Here is a 21975-nt window from a genome sequence, read left to right on the forward strand (position 1 = left end):
TTGTCAGCTTAGTTCAGCTGTTTTGGCTATGTCCCCTCCCAATCTCCTGCCCACCCCTAGCCTACTGGCCTTTGGAGGGGGTGATGTTGGAGAGACAGCCCTGATGCTGTGCAAGGACTGCTCAGCAGTAGCCAAGATACCGGTGCGTTATCAACAGCTACAAACACAAAGCACAGCACTATGGGGGCTGCTATGGGGAAAGTTAACTTCATCCCACCCCGATCCAAAACACTCACCCAACCCAACCCTTCCTAAACTTGCCAATGCCAAAAAATGTCAAACTGCAGTCTGCGGAACCCAGGCAAGCTGCCTGACCCATCAAACTACAGGATCTCACTATATTTTGATGAAAAATGCTTATACAGTTTACTTTATTGAAGCAAATTATTACACAAGGGCTCCAAGAAGTCTGTGGGAAGTGCATAAACACCAGAAGTGTTTATGTAATTACTACTCCCACTCAAGTGTACATTACGGATTTCCACAGTGTTGGACACAGTCAGGAATATTACTGGATGCCTGATAAAAAAATGGGATAAGAAACTAAGAGAACAATGTGAAAAGCTTATCTCCATTGTACAGAACCGAGCTACAGAAACATACATAGCAATTCTCCTTCATAGTCCTCTGCTTAGTTTGGCAGTTAAATATGCACATTTCCTATGCAAATCTCCCAAAACTTTTACCAGGGGTTATGCACATGGAAGAAAAGCAATAGTGCATAGAAAGGAAAGTGCAAGTTCAAGGCAACTGGCCCATTTACGAATGTGGTAACCTGTACTAATCTAAGCAAGAGGTCAACAGATTGGGACTTTATAAACTCAGTATCAGTTACCACTAACATGGGCAACAGTGACTCTGAAGAGGTGTCTGAAAGGTGCAATTAGACCCTGTTGTCTTTTCCCTTTCCTCCTATTTTTTCACAAGGAACTCCCTTCACTTGCACATGTCAGGAAAGACAGTCAGGAAGGCTGTGGGAACACTGGTCAGACCTGCCCTGGCAGTGCCGCCCAAGCATTGTAACTGCAGTGCTTGAGGGGGATCACAGCCTCCCCAATTGCCACAAAGCACCTCCTTCCCAGCACAGGCAGCACCTTAGCTTCACAAAGGCACAATTAAACCTTTCATATTCTTCACTGTTATGCCAAAAGCTCAAGAGTGAGAAAATCTAATATCCTTGCATACATGAACCAGCTCTGGCCACTGCCCAGACCTGCAATGAAAACATGTGCTGCAGGCAACCAAAATAATAGCTGAACCAGACAATTACAAAGATCTGACATTAGCGTTGTGGTTCAGTCTTCAAAAAACAATTTCTGAGTTAAGGAGATCTGTAATATGTCAGCAATTTGTCATCCACAGACTTCTCTACAGATCCACCCTCACAGAGGCAACAACTGGGAGCAGAGGCTGGAATAAACTACCTGATTCGGCCAAGCCACCTGATATTATGAAAAAACATATTGCATAATCCTGTTAATGAACTAATCAAGACACTTTTTAAATGTAGCTACTTCTTTGGATCTGTTTGTTCTTACTGGGAGGTGATCCAGCCTTTAATTGCTTTAACAGAAAAGAATCATCTGATTTCCCACTAAAGTTTATTCTCTATTTTACACCTCCTTGTTCTTGCGGCTCAAATAGTTCAGAGAGTTTCACATTTTCTTTTCCTCTCAGTCCTTAGTTTTATAGCCTCCCCTTGGCATTCTTCCTCCACTTTACAACATGTTATGGAGAAATACAGTATCTCCTCTCATACAGCAGAGAGCTGGATGGGGCTTTGATGTCCCTGCCCATTGGAACTTGGTCATCTTTAAAGGTCCTTTTCCACCCAAAACATTCTATGATTCAGTGATTTTACTCCTTGGAATTTTTGCTAGGGTAAACTTTTTTCAGGTATCTTCTTGTAAGAGAGACTACTAGAATTGTATGAATAGAGCCTTTCTTTGCATCTGCTCCATTTTCCATTCACATTTCTTCATATGAATGAGTAGAACTTCACAAATTATTTTGATGTGTTCACTAGAGCTTTGTATCACATCATTAACACTCCTCTAATTCTGCTAGAAACAATTCATCTAAGGCAGGCCAAAGCTCCTGGGATTGTATTTGCCAAAGTAATTTGCCTGTGTTTCCAACTAATGAGCTTCTGGATGAAAGAGCAATTTTTGTTACTAGTCCACTCTTAGTCTTTGTATTCCACTCCACTGGATTTACATTTTATACTACTGAATTTCATCATGTTTACATTATTGTTGTTCTCAAGGTCACCTAGTTCTTCCCATATAGCACTTTGATATTGAGAGGGCACTTTGCATAACCAGAAAATTTCACTACCATATTCCCAGTTTTTGTGTCCAAGTGATTAAAACAAACATTAAAGATTCAGATCCAACACTCATCCTGAGGAATTTCAAAGCTAACCCTCTTCTACACAAGAGTTTTCCTTTTGTTGCTAGTGTTATTATGTACTGAGATTCAGCCCTACATATCCTTTTCTAAATCAAACTTTTCAATCCCATAGTTACCTACATGTCAACAAAAGATATGCTTTACTGAAGTTAGATGAGACTTACTGCACTTAGACAGGTATCAGATTAGTCTAGCTCAAACTACTTCAGCATTTCATTATACTCTCCCATGATTTCTGTATTTGTTTTTACCTTAAAAGAACTGTTCTAAAGTTCTGCATATTTTCTAAATTACTCTGACCAGTGCATAGCCGCGTGCACCTTTTTCTCCCAATCTCCCCTTTAATATAGGTTGTATATATAGAGAACATTCCTGAATCATCTTGTAATATCCAAGAATGAACAGACTTTATAACTACATGCTCTGCTTTATTATACCACTTCCACACAGCTATGTGATGTAATTCCCCATTCCTCAACATTAGTAGATGACTTGGGAACTCAACAAATCATTTGTAAAAAGAAATCTTGTGTGAAACCTTGAAAAAACAAAAATACCAAGTGATTTATAACTGTACAAATCAATGCTAGAGAAAAGTTAAACATCTACTGAAATCTGTACAAGTTTATGAAATGGAGAACAATGTTGAAATCTGACTCTGTGTTGCTGTGTGTTAGCAATTTGGGGCACTGTTCTCAGATCTGCAGGCAGTATGTTTTGTATTAGCAGCCTGGCTTTCTGTCACTGTGTCTAGAACACCCTTGGGTTTGTGGTTCTCAGATCTTTAAAATTATATTCTGCTATTGTCTTACAGAGATTGGCTTTAGCCCAGATGTATGTTAATTCATCATTTCAGCTGCTTCGAGATTTTAAAAGCAAATTTTTTTTTTAACTGAAATATCCTATTTCTCACATATACAGTTTCAAGTTATAAACTCAAGTGTGTTTCTTCTGCTCAAGGAATAAAATTTTCACAAAAAACACCACATTATACACATTCACATCAAAATGAAAATGCCAAGGAAACACACAGAGCTCTTTTGAGAAAAAATTATTGTACAAAAATAGCCTTTTTCTTTTTATTTTTTTTTTTTTTTCCTGGTGACAGTAGTTTCTAAAGAAATACAAAGTTTTCAGATGGCCTTTCAGGGTTTGCTTGTCCAACTTAATTCCATAAACCTGAGGAAAATACTTAAAAGAAATTATCTACATACACAGATGAAGCACTATGTCTAGCTGAAAGACAAAAAAAAATGAAACAGAGAAATAAGAGATCTGGTTCAAAGCCACAGGGTGTTACATTAAATAATATTGACTTGCAAATATTCTTTTTAAGTGGCCTTGATCCTAAATCTGCTTCTTAAGAAAGTCTGAAGTGTTTTTGCGAGTGTTTCCTCTGAAGTCTTTCCTTGCAACTCTGAGTCTCTTTCCATTAAACACAAAACCTAGTGGATATTTACTAACACGTGGGTTGTTTATTCCAATACTTAAACTGTGGGGCAGGTACATTATTTATTTATTTTAAAACACTGTGAAGCACTTTTTCTTGGAGTAATGTTGCATTTAAAACTCAAATGTAAATATTATATACATATATGGTAATAACATGATACAGAAATATTCTATAACCTTAGGCTAATAGGAATTTTACATCAGCAGTAGTTTGTCCACAGCTTAAGTTTCTAATGGGATACCTGCAGCAGGGTTCAACCCCAGCACTTCACATACCCTACTTCTTACTACTTAAGTAATTCCCAAGTTATTTGCAGACACAGAGTTCAAGGACAAAAGGAAAAATCAGGAGATTTGCACATCTGAGGCTAATAAATTTCATCCATTTAACCAACTAATTTGAGATAATATCTATCAGAAAAAGGACACAAATTAACAGTGTGATTTTACCAGGCTCTGTTCTCAAGCAGCCTCCAGTGATTTCAGAAACTTTCTCTGACTCCAAATCTCCTCGCTGAGGTGCAGTGTTGTGGCTTTTCCCCTGTCAGTTGACACAAAAATGCGTTGTGTCAATTTTCAGCTTATGACTTGCTTCTCCCTATAGATGTCTAACCTAAAGTCCTTATTTAGACATTATCCCTGATAATTTTCCTTGGGGAGGAGAATCATGATCAGAACTGAAAGGGTATTGTTAACTTTTAAGTTTTACGGTTTTAGCTTCTGCTGACCTGTTCCTATGACTTTAAACCAGATGAAAAGGCTTTTAATAATTTTTCTCTTTATACAATTACTTAACAATTGTCACCTATTCTTTCTGAATAACCAGACTGAGTCCCTGATTCTCCTCACATTAAGACACCGACTTCAGCTCCCCCACAAATACTGCAGATTTCTGCACCCTTCTATTTCTTCAGCATTTGTAAAATGTAGGAACATACTGAATACACAAGTATGCATTTTGTAATAGTGTACAGAGAGAACGTTAACAAAATTACCCTGTTATGTAGGTAAGCTTGTTGAGATTTCATGTTAGCCAGCCTACAGCATCAAACTGACAGTTCTCAAGTTGTTCGTCCTCTCTGAAACCTCAGCAGTTCTCAGAAGCAGTGATAATTCTCCACTCTGTAAAAATCACCTTCATTACTCATTACTTGCTATCTACCATTTTGTACCTAACTGTGCTTAATGCACTGAATGAATGGCTGTCAGCTACCGTGTGACCCAATCTGCCATATGTGATTACCTTTTTCTTGTTCTTATTTACCTCTATGACAATTGTTGGCCACTTAACTCAGGAACAATTTCTTTATTTCTTCATCATCAAGAATTAATTGGGCAGAAGCAAATGCAGTATAGCTCTCTCCAGAGGTCTTCCGAAAACACCTCTAAGGAAACACTATTACCTTTGGAGATTTAGTATGTATTTTAATCCATTTTTGAAGCACTTACTCTTTTAAACAGAACTCTGAAGCGAAAATTAGGATGTTTTTCAAAGAAAATGTATTTTTCTGAACACTACATCATTAATGTAACTCAGACCTTCAAGAACCTTTACAAAGAAATCTTGCTTTGGGATTTAAAGTGATCCCTATAGCTCAAGAAGAGCTTTAGGATTCTTCTCCATTTTGGATTTGCTGTGGTTAACAAAAATCAAATTCAGAACCAACTGATGTAAACTAAATTTCAGCTATTCTGTGTTGGATCCCGTGACCTATTCTGATCCAACAAAGCCAGATTCTGCCAAAAAAATATGGCTTGTCTGTGTTCTTACACTGAACTCAACAGAACTACATCTACACCTAACATGTCTGCCTGCTAGATCATGCCCTTTTTTTGTGGGTGCTGAGAGGATTAGAGGATGTAACTCTCATATAGAAACATCAATGTATATTTGAAACAAAGAAAAACAATCAAGGACATGGACAAGATGAAACTGTACTAATACTAGGCCCTTTTAAAAAGCTTGTGAAAAGCCCTTTGTCTATTAAAAAATCTGAAATATATCTACATTCAGAAGAAAACCAGTGATTTCTTGTGAAAATATTTGGTGGAAAATTGTAAGACCAATCAAAAATCTTCTGGATAGAATGATTTCTCATTTTGTTTTTTTCTGAAGAACTAGCACAAGATGATCAGTCCCCAGAGTTGACCTTTAAGAGTCACCATGATACATTTTTTTAAACAACAATGTAGTTGTTTAAATATACATTCTTCTGATCAAATTCATCCCTGTTGACTTCTGGTCAGTTGTAGTGGGGTTAGTCTATTTTTAAGTTTTAGAGATCAACTGAAGATTACATTGGTTAATAGTTTTCTAGCAGAAAGTACTATTTGAGTATGTTTCCAGGGGATCTCTATGTTCAGCTTTAACTGGGCTTTTGAACAAAGTGCACTTTCCGTGCACCTGCAATTTTCATTGTTTGGTGCCACGCCATGGTTGACAGTACCATGCACCCTGCCTGTGGAATTCTCCAACTAGCTAAACAAAGAAACAGTCTTTGCATGACTGTAAAATTAACAGTCTTGCGTATGTATTTTTAACTTCAACAGTCTAATTTAAGCAACACAGAGGACAGCTTCAGTGCAAGCCATGTCATTTGATTACATTTTATGTTCTAATGGCAAGATAACTGCTTTGTAAAATGCTCCAGAATCTTGCATTAATAGATTCTCTAAAGAAAAATATGACCGACTTCCTGAAGCAAATCTCTCCACCACAGCTGGGGACCAAGGCAACAGGAAACAAAAGGCGCAGAGGGGCACGCACATCATCTGCCCCATGTGGAACGCTGGGCTTGGCAGGCCAGCGGCTGCAGTGACACACATGTTGCTGCTCTGCATTGTGTTTGTGTCCCAAGTACTGGGAAATGCTCATGCAGCCTTTGGGCTAGGACAGTAGCCAAGAGCTAACTCTTAAGCTACTCTGCAGCTCAGCAGGACTGCACTGCCTGGTTGACAACCCATTCTGCAGACGAGGACACCTGGACCTGAATTTCAGGGTGGACAGAAAATTAGCCTCCCACCAAGCTAAATGTTGGAGGTTCCCTGTGGGGAAACAGCAGAAGCAAGGAGACTGGAGCCAGTTTTTAACCTACCGGTGCTGTATCAAACCTGACTAAACTGTTTTTAGCATGGCACTGGTTTACAAAAAGGTTTCTTGCTTCAGCTTAATCCTCACTAGCGCTTACACTAGCAGGCTGTGACCTGGATCAGTGAAGAAAAGCAAGTAAATATAATTAACTCTGTTAAAATTATTTGTAGCTGAAATTAAAAAATGAATAAATGGTAACAAACTCATTAATTCATTAATTTAATCTCTTTATTTTTTTTCCATGAGGAAGTTCATATAGGAATTAATAAACTGCCAGTCATCAGTAATTGGACACTGACTGCACAACATTCAAGAGACTGATTAAACAGTATAGGCGTTTATTTCATTCTGGCAGCACAACAGGATTGGTATTATTAGTTAAGAAAGAGACTGGACATTCTAAGCAAGGGAGAGGCAATCATTCTAGTTATACCAGTCTGAAGTTATCCTCATAAAACTCACTATATCATTACTTTTTTCCTTGTATGGATTAGAACAGAGAAAAATACCTGAAGCACGTTACAATACGTAAACCAAAACAGGGCATAGAATTTTAACATGTAGAGTTACTCCAACTGTACAACAGAAAAGGGGCTAACACACATCGACTATCATCAAAAAAAGTTTCTATATATAGTGATAGAACAACATCCAGACTACCTATAAATTACAGATGTCAACCTATGAAAAAAAGGGGATAATCTTCCTCTAGTCTTTTTCTGGTCATGCTAAGCAGTTAAGTCAGTTTATATGGTACAGTTCTATAACTTGAACTAATTTCAACAGTCCTGCCCAATAAACTCCAGATAATCCCACCTTCTCTGTCACATCATTTCTAGTGCAATGAAACAGTACAAGGAACTAAAACCAAACCCTTTTCTTTTTGTAGAGCTACTTTTTTGTTACCTTATCTCCTTAAACAAATCAGATGTCAGTCAATCAAAGAATAAGGGAGGAGGTGTGGACATTCTCCAGAAGGAAATGGGACAACCAGTTACCCAGGATATGGAGAAGGCTGAGGTACTCAATGACATTTTTGCCTCAGTCTTCACTGGCAAGGGCTCCAGCCACACTGCCCAATTTGCAGAAGGCAAAGGCAGGCACTGGGAGAACAAAGAACCACCCACAGTAGGAGAAGATCAGATTCAAGATTGTCTAAGGAACATGAAGGTTCACAAGTCCACGGAACCTGATGAGATGCATCCACAGGTCCTGAGGGAACTGGCGGATGAAGGGACTAAGCCACTATCCATCGTATTTGAGAAGTCATGGCAGTCTAGTGAAATTCATGCTGACTGGAAAGGGGGAAACATAACTCCCATTTTTAAAAAGGGAAAAAAGGAAGACCCAGGGAATGACAAGCCAGTCAGTGTCACCTCTGTGCCATGCATGATCATGGAGTGGATGCTCCTGGAAACGCTACCAGGGTACGTGGAAAATGAGGAGGTGACTGGTGACAGCCAACATGGCTTCATTAAGGGCAAACTGTGCCTGACAAATTTGGTGGCCTTCTACGACGAGGTTACAGCGTTGGTGGATACTGGAAGAGCAACTGATGTCATTTACCTGGACTTGTGCAAAGCATCTGAAACTGTCCCACGTGATACCCTTGTCTCTAAATTGGAGAGACATGGATTTCACAGATGGACCACTCGGTGGATAAGGAATTGGCTGGATGGTTGCACTCAGGGAGTTGTGGTCAACAGCTCGATGTCTGAGTGGAGAGCAGTGATGAGTGGTGTTCCTCAGGGGTCGGTGTTGGGACCGGTGCTGTTCAACATCTCTGTCAGCAACATGGACAGGGGGATCGAGCGCACCCTCAGCAAGTTTGCCAACAACACCGAGCTGTGTGGTGCGGTGACACGCTGGAGGGCAGGGATGCCATCCAGAGGGACCTGGACAGGCTGGAGAGGTGGGGCTGTGCGAACATCATGGAGTTCAACAAAGCCAAGTGCAAGGTCCTGCACATGGGTCAGGGCAATCCCAACCACAAACACAGGTTGGATGGAGAATGGATTGAGAGCAACCCTCAGAAGAAGGACTTGGGGGTATTGGTGGATGGAAAACTGACTGTGAGCCAGCCATGTGCAGTCACAGCCCAGAAAGCCAACTGTGTCCTGAGCTGCATCAAGTGTGGCCAGCAGGCTGAGTGAGGGGATTCTGCCCCTCTACTCTGTTGTCGTGAGGCCCCCCCTGCAGTGCTGTGTCCAGTTGTGGGGCCCCAACACAAGAAGGACATGGACCTGCTTGAGCGGGTCCAGAGGAGGCCATGAAGATGATCGGGGGGTGAAGAACTTCCTTTATGAGGGGCAGGCTGAGAGAGTTGGGGTTGTTTTGCCTGAACAAGAGAAGGATCCAGGCAGACCTTATAGTGGCCTTCCAGTACTTAGTGGGCACCTACAAGAAAGCTGGAGAGAGGGCATGTAGTTATAGGACAAGGTGTAATGGCTTTAAACTGAAAGAGGGTAGATTTAGATTAGATATTCTTCACAGTGAGGGCAATGAGGCACTGGAACAGGTTGACCAGATGAGCTGTGGCTGCCCGCTCCCTGGAAGTGTTCAAAGCCAGGTTGGATGGGGATTTGAGCAACCTGGTCTGGTGGAAGGTGTCCCTGCCCATGGCAGGGGTGTTGGAACTAGATGGCCTTTAAGGTCTCTTTTGACCCAAACCATTCTATAATTTTCTTATTCTATAGTTTAAACTCTTATGCAATCACACTTAAACCAAATCTTTTTAACGTATCTTTGCTTCAGGCAGACACCAGGAATAATACCTGTGGAGTTTTGATTCAAGTATAATGACATAGCTAAAAGTTAGCCTCAAGGTGACAACAAAAAAGTCAATATAAAAATTAGTTACTGCTGTCAAAGGATTAATATGTCTAGCTGTTCTTTGTAGCCATTGAAGCTGGTCCTTCTGTCAAACCTAGTAAGCAGTCTGTTGACAGCAGTTAGCTGAAAAACAAAATACAAGAGTGGAAAGACGGTATAGGCATTTTTCAGGTACTCATGAGCATCACTTATTACCTGTAACAAATTATCTAATGCCTGTTTGAACGCAGACAGCTCATGCTACAAATCCTATTACAGCTGTGATGACATATCCAGAGTTTCAGTGAATTAGTATGCAAGCACTGGAAAAAGAGTCCGTTACACTACTAAAGAAAAGCTTCCAAGCCTGGGCGACCTGTCGCTCAGGCTACCTGTCTCAAAAATAACAGAAAACAGCCACCCACTCCCCTGTGAACTGGGAAATTAGTTGTCATTTGTGAGAACCAAGGAGAGATTTGCCTGAGGGAATTAAAATACAGAAAGTGGAAATTTTCTCTAGTGTGTTTGTTACAATTAAGTAGCAACATGATCTCCATGCAAAGGGCTAGCATGAGCAAAGTCTGAGAAGTAAAACATTTGGGAACTTGATTTTGGTCCTTAAGTTGTGGCTACCAGTCTTCCCACAGTCAGAAAAAGTAAGCTTTAAGGTCTGGTGGAAAAAATAGTAATGGGAGTATGTGGGGGGACAAAGTCCTACAAATCCAGTGAAAATTATCTCCCATTTAAGGAATCTAGTTCATACACTCTATACCATACCTACTTGGCTTTCAACTCATAGCACATATAGAGTTCTTATTTCTTGTATAAAGAAGTTTTAAGTTTCAGGTTTGTGCCAAGCTCCATCTGTAATCTGGTCAGAATGAAAGCAGCAGTTCCCCAGCTAACAGGGTTAGAGTCCTCAGCTGTGTAGGTTACCCTGACCTCTCTTCCAAATTCTAGAGGTGTAATGCTACAACACACTGATGTACACCAATACAACTATCTCAGGAAGCTTTCCTAATTAAACTTACTGCCCTTCCCATACTGCAGTTTCCTTCTTAGTTGGGTTGATACAGCTGATTATGGGTCTGTGAGGCAATCACAGGAAGGGTTCATATTGAAAAATAACCTGCAATTTTTCTTAAAGCCTGAGTCATCTCAGTGATTCAGTTTATACTATTGCTAAACAAACAGCTGTGTTGTCACGACAGAGTGATAGTGAATTGAAGGACAGGGGTAGGAAATAAACGCTTAAGACAGGAATTTCTTTAACTTTGCTATTACAAGCAATGTATAATGGAAACAATCTTTTGTTGACACATATTCAAGGTTAATATTTTTTCTTTCTTCATATCAAATGTCAGACCAAACCCCAACAAAGAAAGTGGTGGGTGCCTTAAAGACACTTACATTAAAGTCATTATACTTGTGATCATATTGTATCTTAAATCTCCAATACTAGGCATTGATGTTGAATCAACTCAACTTCCTATCTTGCATCCACAAGAAACTATAAATTTCAGTTGGAAGGGAAGAGACAACCCTCTCACTTGAGATTGGTGCCTGCACTCCAGAATAATTGTTTCTTCCACTATTCTTAGTTTCTGGCACTGGTTGTTAATGCAGTTCAGGGTGCTGCTGCACAGCTGACCTGTATTGCAGAACAGTAAAATGGAAGAGAAAAGCTGCTTTTCTCCTCCTTCTGAAGCATTCCTGAGTTCTGGTCTGAATTTGCTTATTTGTTTTTACTGGAGCCAGGAAACAGCAATCAGGTGTTCACCATTCCTTTGATTCCAGGATATGCTCAGCAGTGACAGTGAATAGTGTATTTTGTTGCACACTGACCCATGAGTTTGTATACTGCAAAGCACCATGTTTCAAGACTTTAGCGCTGGAGCATTCAGGGTTGGACTTTAGGATGCTGGAGTATGGAACTCAAACCTGAGTTCTGAACAGGATGAATGGATGCTAGCAGATGTAGAGAAGTGAGGTTCTTTGGCAGGGCTGAAGCCTGAAACAGAGCTTTTACTGCTCTTCAATAGAGTCAGCTTTGAAAGAGAAGGAAAACAAAGATCATTACAAGTTTGTCCTGGTAAAGAAAACACGTTTTCCCAAATATCCAAACAGCACAATAGTAAGTTATAGAAAATACAGACTCAAGACCTTCTGTTCCTTGATTCAGAACAAGAACTTGAATGCAAGTCTTCCTTGCTACAGTGAGTGCCTCAACTACAAAGCTCCTGGCTTTGGCAAAATAACTGTTTCAATTTTCTTACTGGTAATTCCACCTTGGTCTGATGATGCCTTACTTTATCTATATGAATACCTGAATGTGAGGCACCCTGGAATGCCTTGTCCCTCTTTCTTTGTGCACAATCCAGGTACATTTCCTCCTCAAAGAATTGCCTCCAACAATGCTGTATTGCCCTGACACAATCCTTTTGTACTATCCCTTCCTTCCACAACAATAAGAAAAATGAAAACATTCCTCACTGTGCATTAGCAATCTTTTCCCAGAATAAATATTTCCAGAAACCTCTCATGGGGTGCCTCTTAGATTCCATACTCCAAGACTTAGACTGTTTCTGTCAGGCATGAAATCTCCCAGACATGTCCATTTCAATGTCCCAAGCTTTCTGGACCGCTTTCTTTTGTAGCTATTCCTAAATCCCACTTGAATGCAATTTTAAACACCATCTTTTCCTATTTTCTTCTCTTTTTCCCCCAGAGGTTTACAACAGTGCTTGCCCTACTTACGTAAAACTTCATGATTTTAATGTATCTCTAGGCCCCACCACTAGCTTATTTAATTTCTAGCAACCTTACATAGGCATCTAGCCCTTCTTGAGATTTACAGAGCTCATCACAGTTCATTTTCTACAATACAGCAGCAAACTGACCTTCACTCCCTAAATCAGTTAAATTTTCCTCCTTACACCACTCCCTGCCTGACACAGGATGTACCTGAAGAAATTAAGTTAGACAGAGCTAACTCATTGTGTTTGCTCTTTACCTCTCTTTATAGGTCCCTCTCATGGCTGCTACCAAGAGTATGCATGGTTAGATTAGGAATGGCCCTTAAAAAGTCCAGGGACCCTCAGATAATCTCTCAAACCCCAACCAATATCATTATTACTGAGTGACGGGCAAGTCTCAACTTCTGCATCTTAACTCGGCCTGCCTGAACTATTCCCCTTCGTATAGTTATTAAATATTAATTGAACCAGAGAGCAAAAGGCAAAACATAATCCAGCAGCAAAAACATTCACTTACAATGCTGGACAGCCATGATCCCTGCTACAATTAATACTATATTATTTATGGGAAGTGGAACTACTGACAAAAGAAATTAAACAATTTAATTTTTCATAAATATTAACACTAGTTAACTACTTTGTGACATGAGGTGATATATTATGTAGTAGCTATTCGGATATCTTTCAAACTGGAAAAAAAAAAAAAAAAGTATCATAGTACTTTTACCCAGGTGGGTAAGATAAATCAACTGTGGCATAGATTACAACAATTAAAGGCTCTACTCACATTGAAAGAAAGCAAGGACCTGAAGCTGATTCTCTAAAAACCCATGAGAATGAACACCCTAGCCTCTCAACTACTTTAACCAGAATTTCCAGTTGAAAACTATAATGCGAAACATATCCCTTCCCAATTAAAGGAAAAAAAAAATCTTTTAAAAATATTCCTACAGAACATTTGTGTCTTAGCAAATAAAACTTCCCAACATTTTACACCAATGCTTTTTCATGTCTGTCATGAATTTATATGTTCCATCATGCATCAGCAGGTTGGAAAGAGGGACTGAAAGTTTAGTTATACTGGAAGGACCCAGATAATACTGTGGAAGAGACAAAGAAACTTGCAAGTTTGTTTTAGAAAGAAAACAGCTTAAATTATTCTTAAAAGAATTATAAAATCATTTAAAGAGGTTACTATGCAACTTATAAATGAAAATAATCTGTAACTGAGTTCAGAATCGGTTTGAAAAACATATATTAAAACACACTATTCAATAGCTCACTATCCATTCACACTCTCTATTGAGTCAGGTGATGTACTGCTTCAAGGAGTCTGTCCTTCTAAAGACCTGTGTCTCATAAAACTCACCCTGCTTTAAACCATAAAGCACCTCTTTACCTCAACAAGTTCACCCCTGATTTACACTGCTGTTATGAACTCATATTCGGGTTTCTTGTGTCTGAAACACAGAATTAAGGGTCTGTCTACCTGTCAGTATCAGTGCTATCCAGAGATAATCAAGCCAGTTCTGAGTCAATTAGCTTGAGCATTTAAATTAATATCACTGCACTAATGTAACCTTCCACAGGGGCTAATATATTCTGCTTTTTAGCATTGTGTAATGTAGACAATTCCCCTTACAGTTTTAGTTAATGACTCTTTTCCACATTTTCTTCCAAAAACTGTTGTGTAACATCACTGTGTGCTGTAAACAGCTTCCCACTTCCATCTGCTGCCTGAAGTGTCTTCTCTAAACTGCTTTGGTTTGTAAAGTGTTTGCTTTGTAGGTCTTCAGGATAAAGCATTTGTTAGCCTCATCACAGTGTATCATCTCTTCTAGACTACAGCTGCCAATAACCAGGCAGTGGCACATAAATGCTATACTGTTAATGTAAACACATTCTTATTAGTTAAACAGAGTCTAAAAGAGTACATTAAAAAAAAAAAAAAAATTTTAATGAAGACATTTCACAATTGATTGGACATCATTCATTTAGGGAGTATTCCCTTTTATCAAGGGGTTCAACAGCATGACCGTATTAATATCTGCTACACTTTTTATGATTGTATTGCAACTGATGAATAAACAGTAAGAAATCCAAGAGCCCTCTGAGTTCAGTGGCACACAGTGTTATTACCCATCTGATCTGAGTACTGCTTGCTCAGTGCTCTGGGAGAAAACAAACTCAAAAGGCCATGCAAATATGATACGGATAACAATCATTATTGACTTAAATTGAGTTTGTGACTATATTGACAAAAACATATTAAAACGATTAATTAATCACAGCTGATTTCTGTTACAGCTCATGTAAAAACATGATTTTGTATGTAACAGTCACTGACACAGTTTCCAATGAAGTTCAAAGTTACAAAGGTAATTTGAATAATGCCAGATAAGTCTGAAACATGGTTGTATAGGGTTTGTGTGGCAAGGTTTTGGTGGAATTGGGGGCTACAGGGATGGTTTCTGTGAGAAGATGCCAGAAGCTTCCCCCACGTCCAACAGAGCCAGTGCCAGCCAGCTCCATGATGGAGCCACCACTGGCCAATGCCAAGCCCATTAGCAGTGGTGGTAGCATAACCACATAACTGTGATAACATCTTTAAGACGGGGGCAAGAAACCTGTGCAATTGCAGCTGGAGAGAGGAGTCAGAATATGTGAGAGAGACAACTCTGCAGACACCCCAGTCAGTGAAGAAGGAGAGGGAGGAGGTGCTCCAAGAGCTGGAGCAGATGCCCCTGCAGCCTGTGGTGAAGACCGTGGCAAGGTAGCTCACGGAGGCCCACAGAACATACACCCACCTGCAGCCCATGAAGGACCCCATGCTGGAGCAGATGGATGTGCCCAAGGGAGGCTGTGACCTGTTGTGAAGCCCACGGTGTAGCAGAGGACTGGCAGGACCTGTGGCCCCGTGGAGAGAGGAGCCCACGCTGGAGCAGGTTTGCTGGCAGGACTGGTGACCCCACGGGGGGGACCCATGCTGAAGCAGTTTGTGAAGAACTGAAGCCTTTGGGATGGACCCACACTGGAGAAGTTCATGTAGGACTGTCTCCTGTGAGTGGAATGCCATGTTGCAGCAGGGAAAGAGTGTGAGGAAAAAGGAGGAGCAGTGACAATGTGTGATGAACTGACCACAAACCCAATTCCCCATTTCCCATGCCCCTGCACCACTTGGGGAGAGGACATAGAGAAATCAGCAATGAAGTTGAGCCTGAGAAGAAGGGACAGATGGGTAGAAGGTGTTTCTAGATTTGTTCTTATTTCTCATTATCCTACTTTGGTGTTAATAGGCAATAAATTAAATTAATTTCCCCAAGCTGAGTTGGTTTTGCCTGTGATGGTAATTGCTGAGTGATCTCCCTGTTCGTACCTCCATCCATGAGCCTTTCGTTGTATTTTCTTCCCCCTGTCCAGCTGGGGAGGGGGGAGCAATAGAGTGGTTTGGTGAGCAGCTAGCCAGGGTCAGCCCACCACATCACTGATAGCACAGCAACTCGCAGTTTTACAGTTATGTTCCAACACAACATGCTGATTAGATAGCATTATTAGTACACAGTTTCTCTAATGACTACAGTCTCTAGCCTCGGATTGCTTTGCTGTGTGCTGTGCAAATACAAAAGATATGTTTCCTATTTCAAAGAAAGTGAAACCTAATAATTTCCTGCATAGAAGTTCCTCAATAAAGTACAGACTAGAAGAGGTCTCAGGAGGTCATCTAGACCATCTAGGTGCCCCAAGGAGACATTAATTTAATTCCTGAGATTTGCTTAATCTGTTCTTCAAATTTTCCAATTAGAGGAATTTCAAAGTCTCCTTAGGCAATGTAGGCTACTGCTTTATTACCTTTATTATTAAAATGTTCTTAATATCTGATCTGTATCTTCCTCGCTGCAATTTAATCCAAGTACTTCTTTTGCAGTCTAAAAACAACAAAACAACAGACTACTTCTGTCTCTCTGCAGAGCTAAGAAACACTACTTTGAACATTTCAAATATATCACCCTTGTATTCTCTGATTTTGATTTATCAGTGTTGATTCATCTTCTCATATACCATATTCTCCAGATTTCTAAATCTTCTTGTTACTCTCCTGCAGATTCTCTGCCTATCTTTCGTGAAGCACTGTGCCTCAGCATGACAAAGTATTTTAGTTGAGGCCTTGAAAATAATGAAGGGAGTAAAAGAATCACTTTGCATACCTCAAAGCAGACTGTTGTTAATAAATCCTGGCATGGTATTCACTTTTTGCACAGCAGGATGACATCACAGACTCCTGTTCCTGTTGTGTACTATCATAACCCTTATTTACACAAAATATATTCTTGAATCCTTGTTACCTCTTTCCTCTATGTGTGCAATTAAGTCTGTGTTTAAGAGCAGCACTTTGCCCTTGTTTCTACTTTTTTTTTAAATCAGAAACAATACAACAACCTATCAAAATAACTGCTTTCCCTTCCTCTTCTTCAGTAAACTGGAAGTTCCTCTCCTTTCACTGTTGTTTAGTATATACACTGGTATAACTTTATCCATGTCACTAATGCAATACTGATTAGTTGCCATGCCAAGGACTTATGTCTAGTGCAGCTGGTTTCAATCTGTCCTTTTGCTCTGACAGTGACCCACCGATAACCACTTGTAAATTGTTTTCCAAGGACCTGCACATCCAGCACAATAGTTCCATCTAGACTACATCTTTCTAGCTAAATCAGTAAAATTTCATGAAACTGTATTGAAAGCTTGACCACAGTGCAGATGTATGACATCACTGCTGCCCTTCTGTTCTTGAGACACGTTGGCCTTCTTTTCAAGGAAACCGGAGTGCTTTGAGGAGATTGTTTCTTTCCAGTGGGAACCTATGTTGCTGTTACCTATCTACATGTTTTCTCACATATTCATTTCAGTGTATTCCAGCAGCTTATAACCAAGTGATCAGCACACAGAGGGTACAGGTGTCTCAGTTTTAATTGCCTAAGAATGGATGATTAAGACAAATTTGCACAACGATCCTAAAAGCTGTTCTTCACTCTCCTGCCCCCAGATCACATCAGTTAAATTTAAATTATCTTCGCTACAATTTTTTTCCTTCTTCTGACTAAGTAGATCCAACAGTTAAAAATCCTCACACATCAGAAGGACAGAGGTACTAACTGTGAACAGACTACAGAAATCACTGACCGGGTGTTAGATTTAGATCTAAACTCCTACAGCCTGCTGACTGTTGTCAGAAGGAAAGATTTTGTTTCCCCTTTTCCCTGTCCCTGTCTCGACTCTGGGTCAGGACAATTTCACACTAGGTAAGACAGGGCAAGTGCTCTGCACACCTGCTCCTGCTGCAAGTCCAGCCCCTTGTGGTCACATGACCCCTCTGCCCCAGAAGGCCCCCCCTTCTCCAGTCACGTGGCTGATTTATTCGCACACACATACACCACACCACCACCTCCCCCATGCCCCCCCCCAATTCTCCAGTCATATGACTGTTTTATTCCCCCTCCCTCCCCCCCACTGGGTCATGCCTCCCCAAACTACATCACTGTGTCCATGTGAGGCCACCATTTTGACACAGCCATAACCCATGTGACACCAGCACTTCCTGTGATTGGCTGGCAGGTGAAGCCACGCCTTTGTCAATCCAGTACAATCAAGTACACTGAGAGCAGTATAGTGAGAGCAGAATGTCCTCCCTCTGCCCAGTGAGGGGCTGACATTTTGTCACAGCTGCAATTTTGTTAATGGAATAAACCCTGTGATCTCAGTGGAGCTTGTGATCATTTGGCTGCTGTAACCCCGCTTTCCTGGTCACCTGGAAGCTTCTCAAGGGTCCTCATATATTCTTGATATATGATTGTAAGGAACTGAAGAAATTAATGACTCAAGCATTCATTGACAAAGAAACCCTCAAGGACAAGCTGTGGCCTTTGTCTAGGGAATGCTGCCGAAGGAGGTCAGGAGTGTATCAAAGGATGCACGTCCCAGTCCCTTGCAGTTGTATTGCCAAACTCCTTACAATAAGCCTCAAAGCGGGGAAAGGTGGACTGAGTGAAACCGTATGTTTGGGTTAAAAGACTAGTAACAGAGACAAAAAAACAGCACCAGATGGACCTAAGCAAAAACTAAGGGAAAAATAAAGGGTGGGAGGGGGTGAGCATGACCACCAACTCAATTGGACGAGGGGACTGGTGCACCTCATTCTCACTTAATGCATATGCAGAACCCATGCTCCACCTTTTCCTCATCTCTCATGGAAATGAGTTTGTGGAATATCTGTCTCTCTTTGTCTAGTATGCTAATCAGCTGATAAAATTAACATAAAAGGTGACAGAAAGCTTTGCTGGGTGTGCATCCACAACCCAAGATTACCAGACCCGAGACAACACTGGAACCTGTGGTGGTGATCCAGTTACTTTGACTCTTTTCATTTTCTTTCTTTTCTTTCTTATAGACTTATCAATAAGAGACCATGTTGCTTACTATTCTTCTCCAAGTTTAAGCTCCTTGTATTGCAAGTAAAACATTTTAACCAGTTGTTTGGTGTTGTTTCACCTTAATTTAACCCAAAGGGATCACAGAACCTTTATGACTCCCTGGGCTCCCAGTCCGGGTCATACCAATGATCATAGCCATGTAAATATCTCTATAAATCTATACAGAAAGGAGTGTATAAATATGTATGAGTGGATACATACACTTCTTTTTACATATATATAATCTATATTTGCAAAAGTTTACATATAAAGACTGCCTAATAAGAAGTACTGAAATTAGTATTTAAATATGAATAGGAAAAAAAAAATAAGAAGAAAATACAGTTATAGGACCACCAGTTAACAAGACTGCTGAAAAAAACAAGCAGATCACCATACAGTATTACCTGAGCAGTCTTTGGACTCTGTGCTGTGCTACAAGATACAGGCAACATTGTATATTAAATAGAAAACCAGAACAAAAGTCAACTTTACCGGAACATGCGTAGGGGCAGTAAGAAAAGTTCCCAGTGGGTTTTCCCCAAAAGACCACATCCATGGGATAAATGATAGTTGGTTCGCGATTTCTGAAACAAAATCAAATTCTGCAGTGTGACAAAGGCAGGGGATTACACTTACCAAAAGGTCTCTCTAATGTGAATGGCTCTCCTGAACCTGATGCAGCCGTAAATATGTCTCCTGTTAGGACAGAAGATGAACTCCTGAAGGCAACTTCCAGGTCAACTATGCCTTACATAGCAGACTGTGCCTTACGAACTCAGAATGAGGATGTCTCCTAATGTAACATCTAGCTGGCTAAAAGTACGTGCCAACAAGTAATTCATTAGACTCACTCTTCTCTCCAACAGTTTTGCAGCAAAGATCCAGCATGACTGTTCAGACCTACACAAACTTTCTCATTCAAGTCCAGGGGAGCAAACAGTGTTATAGCTGAAAATAATGGCCTCTCAATGAACAAACTCTTCTTGATGCTTGTCTGTACTGGGGCCACTTCAAACGAATCCAGTTTGGGTTTGGTACATTATTCTGAGCAGCCATGGACAAAAATCAGCCTTCTTAAAATACATCTCCTTTTCTAGTGGCAGAATGGGCCATCTTCCTCTGGATTTCTTGTTTCTTTTCTGCTGTTCAGTAGGGCTTGTTATTCTTTTACTTGTTCTTGCGGCTGGAATGCAGCCTGGCACTACCCATCCTTTTCCTTTTAAGGGTTTGAGAAAGGCCATCCCTTCAGGGCTGTGACGTGTCTCTCAACAACCCCTGAGACCTGCTTTGCCAATGTTTGCAACTTGGCCAAAATAGCCTGGGAGACACATCTGGTCACATCTTTGGTCATGTTTTCAGCCACACTTTTAATGTGTGGCTTAGTAATTTCCAAACTCCTTTAGAAAAATGATACAGCTTTTGAAAAGAGGTTGTAGAATATACTTTCTACTCCACATGGGCTCTTTAATAACTCATGTACAGGGAGGGGTCCTTTTAATTCTTTCACTACTCCCTGTACTACTTATTCTTTACTACATGATGGTGTGCTTCCTCAAAATACCAGAACCTTCCAGGGTAACAAATGGAACTTCCCAACATTCCTCCCACTGTGAAATAAGATGTCCTTGTTTTGATTTGTATTTATTTATTTCAGTTCTATTTATTTCAGAGGTCCATTCACTGGCATATAATAAAGCTTGTACTATGTTGCTGTAATCATCTCACTGCTATTACCATATTTCAGAACACAGCACGATAATGTGACCAATAATTCTCTAACCAGCTGGTGTTCAACAAGATTTTGTGTAGAGTTAAATCAGGATAAACCTTCCAGGAATGTCATCTGCAAAAGGAAACTGACACACAGGAGAAGCTTCCAAATTGCTAGCTTTCCAGCTGTACAAGAAGTAGAAGAATTTTAATCTGTTTTAAACTTTTTTTTCCTAATTGCACTATTGAAGACCAGGCCTATGGCTGGTCAACAGTTAAAGCTTTGTTGTTGGAACTAATAACATTCCAGCAATATGCATATAGATGGATAGTGGACTTTCCACAAAAAATAATGCCATGTCTTACCCAGCAGCACTATTAACACTACTCCAGCTGTCTGGATATTTTATTTCTGCAAACCCCACCTCCCACTGGCCTGACAGATCCCAGGGGCTTTGAATAGCTGTTTGGTAAAGTTCAAACTGGTGCTTTGTGGGGAAATTCTGGTGCAAGCATTGCTGGGGACTATGATGTAACCGCAGTTTACCATCCTTCTCCTACTCTGGCTCCAACTGCTAAACACCATGGACTTGAGAGGCTTTTATCCAGCTGTTAAATTTTCAGGGCCAGCAACACCACTTTAGAAACAGCGGTTTCTTCCTTCCTTACCTTTTCACTCCTAGAAACTTTTCAGTTTTGCAGATTCTCTCCTCAACAGTGTTCACATTTTATAGTTCACTGGAATAAAATGTCCCCTTGATAGCTTGGTGAGTGTAGTCTATTGAGCAGTACATGACTCTTTCCCAGTTTCCTCTACAATTTGTGAACATCTACTCATAACAGTTGTCAAATCTTTCTTTTGTTCTAGACATCTTCACATGGTCTTCCTTTCTAAGCGGAGGTGTATTTACTCTGATTTTACACCAACTCCCGAACATGGTTTTCCAAATCCTTACAGAGCTTGGAGGTTTCACATCCACAGGTCTGACTGACAGTACTACAGAAGCTGTAGTTATAGCTCTCTATTATAAATTCAAGTAACATATCGATGTAGCAAATAGTAACTGTGCTGTAAAACATTCCCATGTCTTGGTTTCTAGTATCCTGTTAAAGCAATCTTTAGAGAGAGGCCTCTACTTCATTGTTATAACAAAGTAGTGAAAATTATTCTACATCAACAGCTTGCTTGAAGGCTGGTTTAAAAACGTCCATTCCCTGCTTGGTCTGTAATTACAGTGGCAGCAAAAACAGTTTTAAAAGCCTCAGATATTTC

At 40.3% G+C, this 21975-nt stretch overlaps 1 protein-coding gene across 10 annotated transcripts in view; it reads right to left on the minus strand.

Moving 5' to 3' along the window:
* Positions 1-21975, minus strand: part of PRLR (prolactin receptor) — a 146573-nt gene that overhangs the window by 66157 nt on the left and 58441 nt on the right. For 2 of the 10 annotated variants that reach the window (XM_032992277.2, XM_032992279.1), the window contains one exon: positions 4315-4405. The exons of the other annotated variants lie outside the window; for them this stretch is intronic. The gene's annotated coding sequence lies outside the window, so the exon portion shown is untranslated. The remainder of the gene's footprint in view (positions 1-4314; positions 4406-21975) is intronic. 10 annotated transcript variants of the gene reach the window in all.

This window comes from Tyto alba, unplaced genomic scaffold, assembly GCF_018691265.1.
Source record: "Tyto alba isolate M040663 unplaced genomic scaffold, T.alba_DEE_v4.0 Super-Scaffold_42, whole genome shotgun sequence".
NCBI lineage: Eukaryota > Metazoa > Chordata > Aves > Strigiformes > Tytonidae > Tyto > Tyto alba.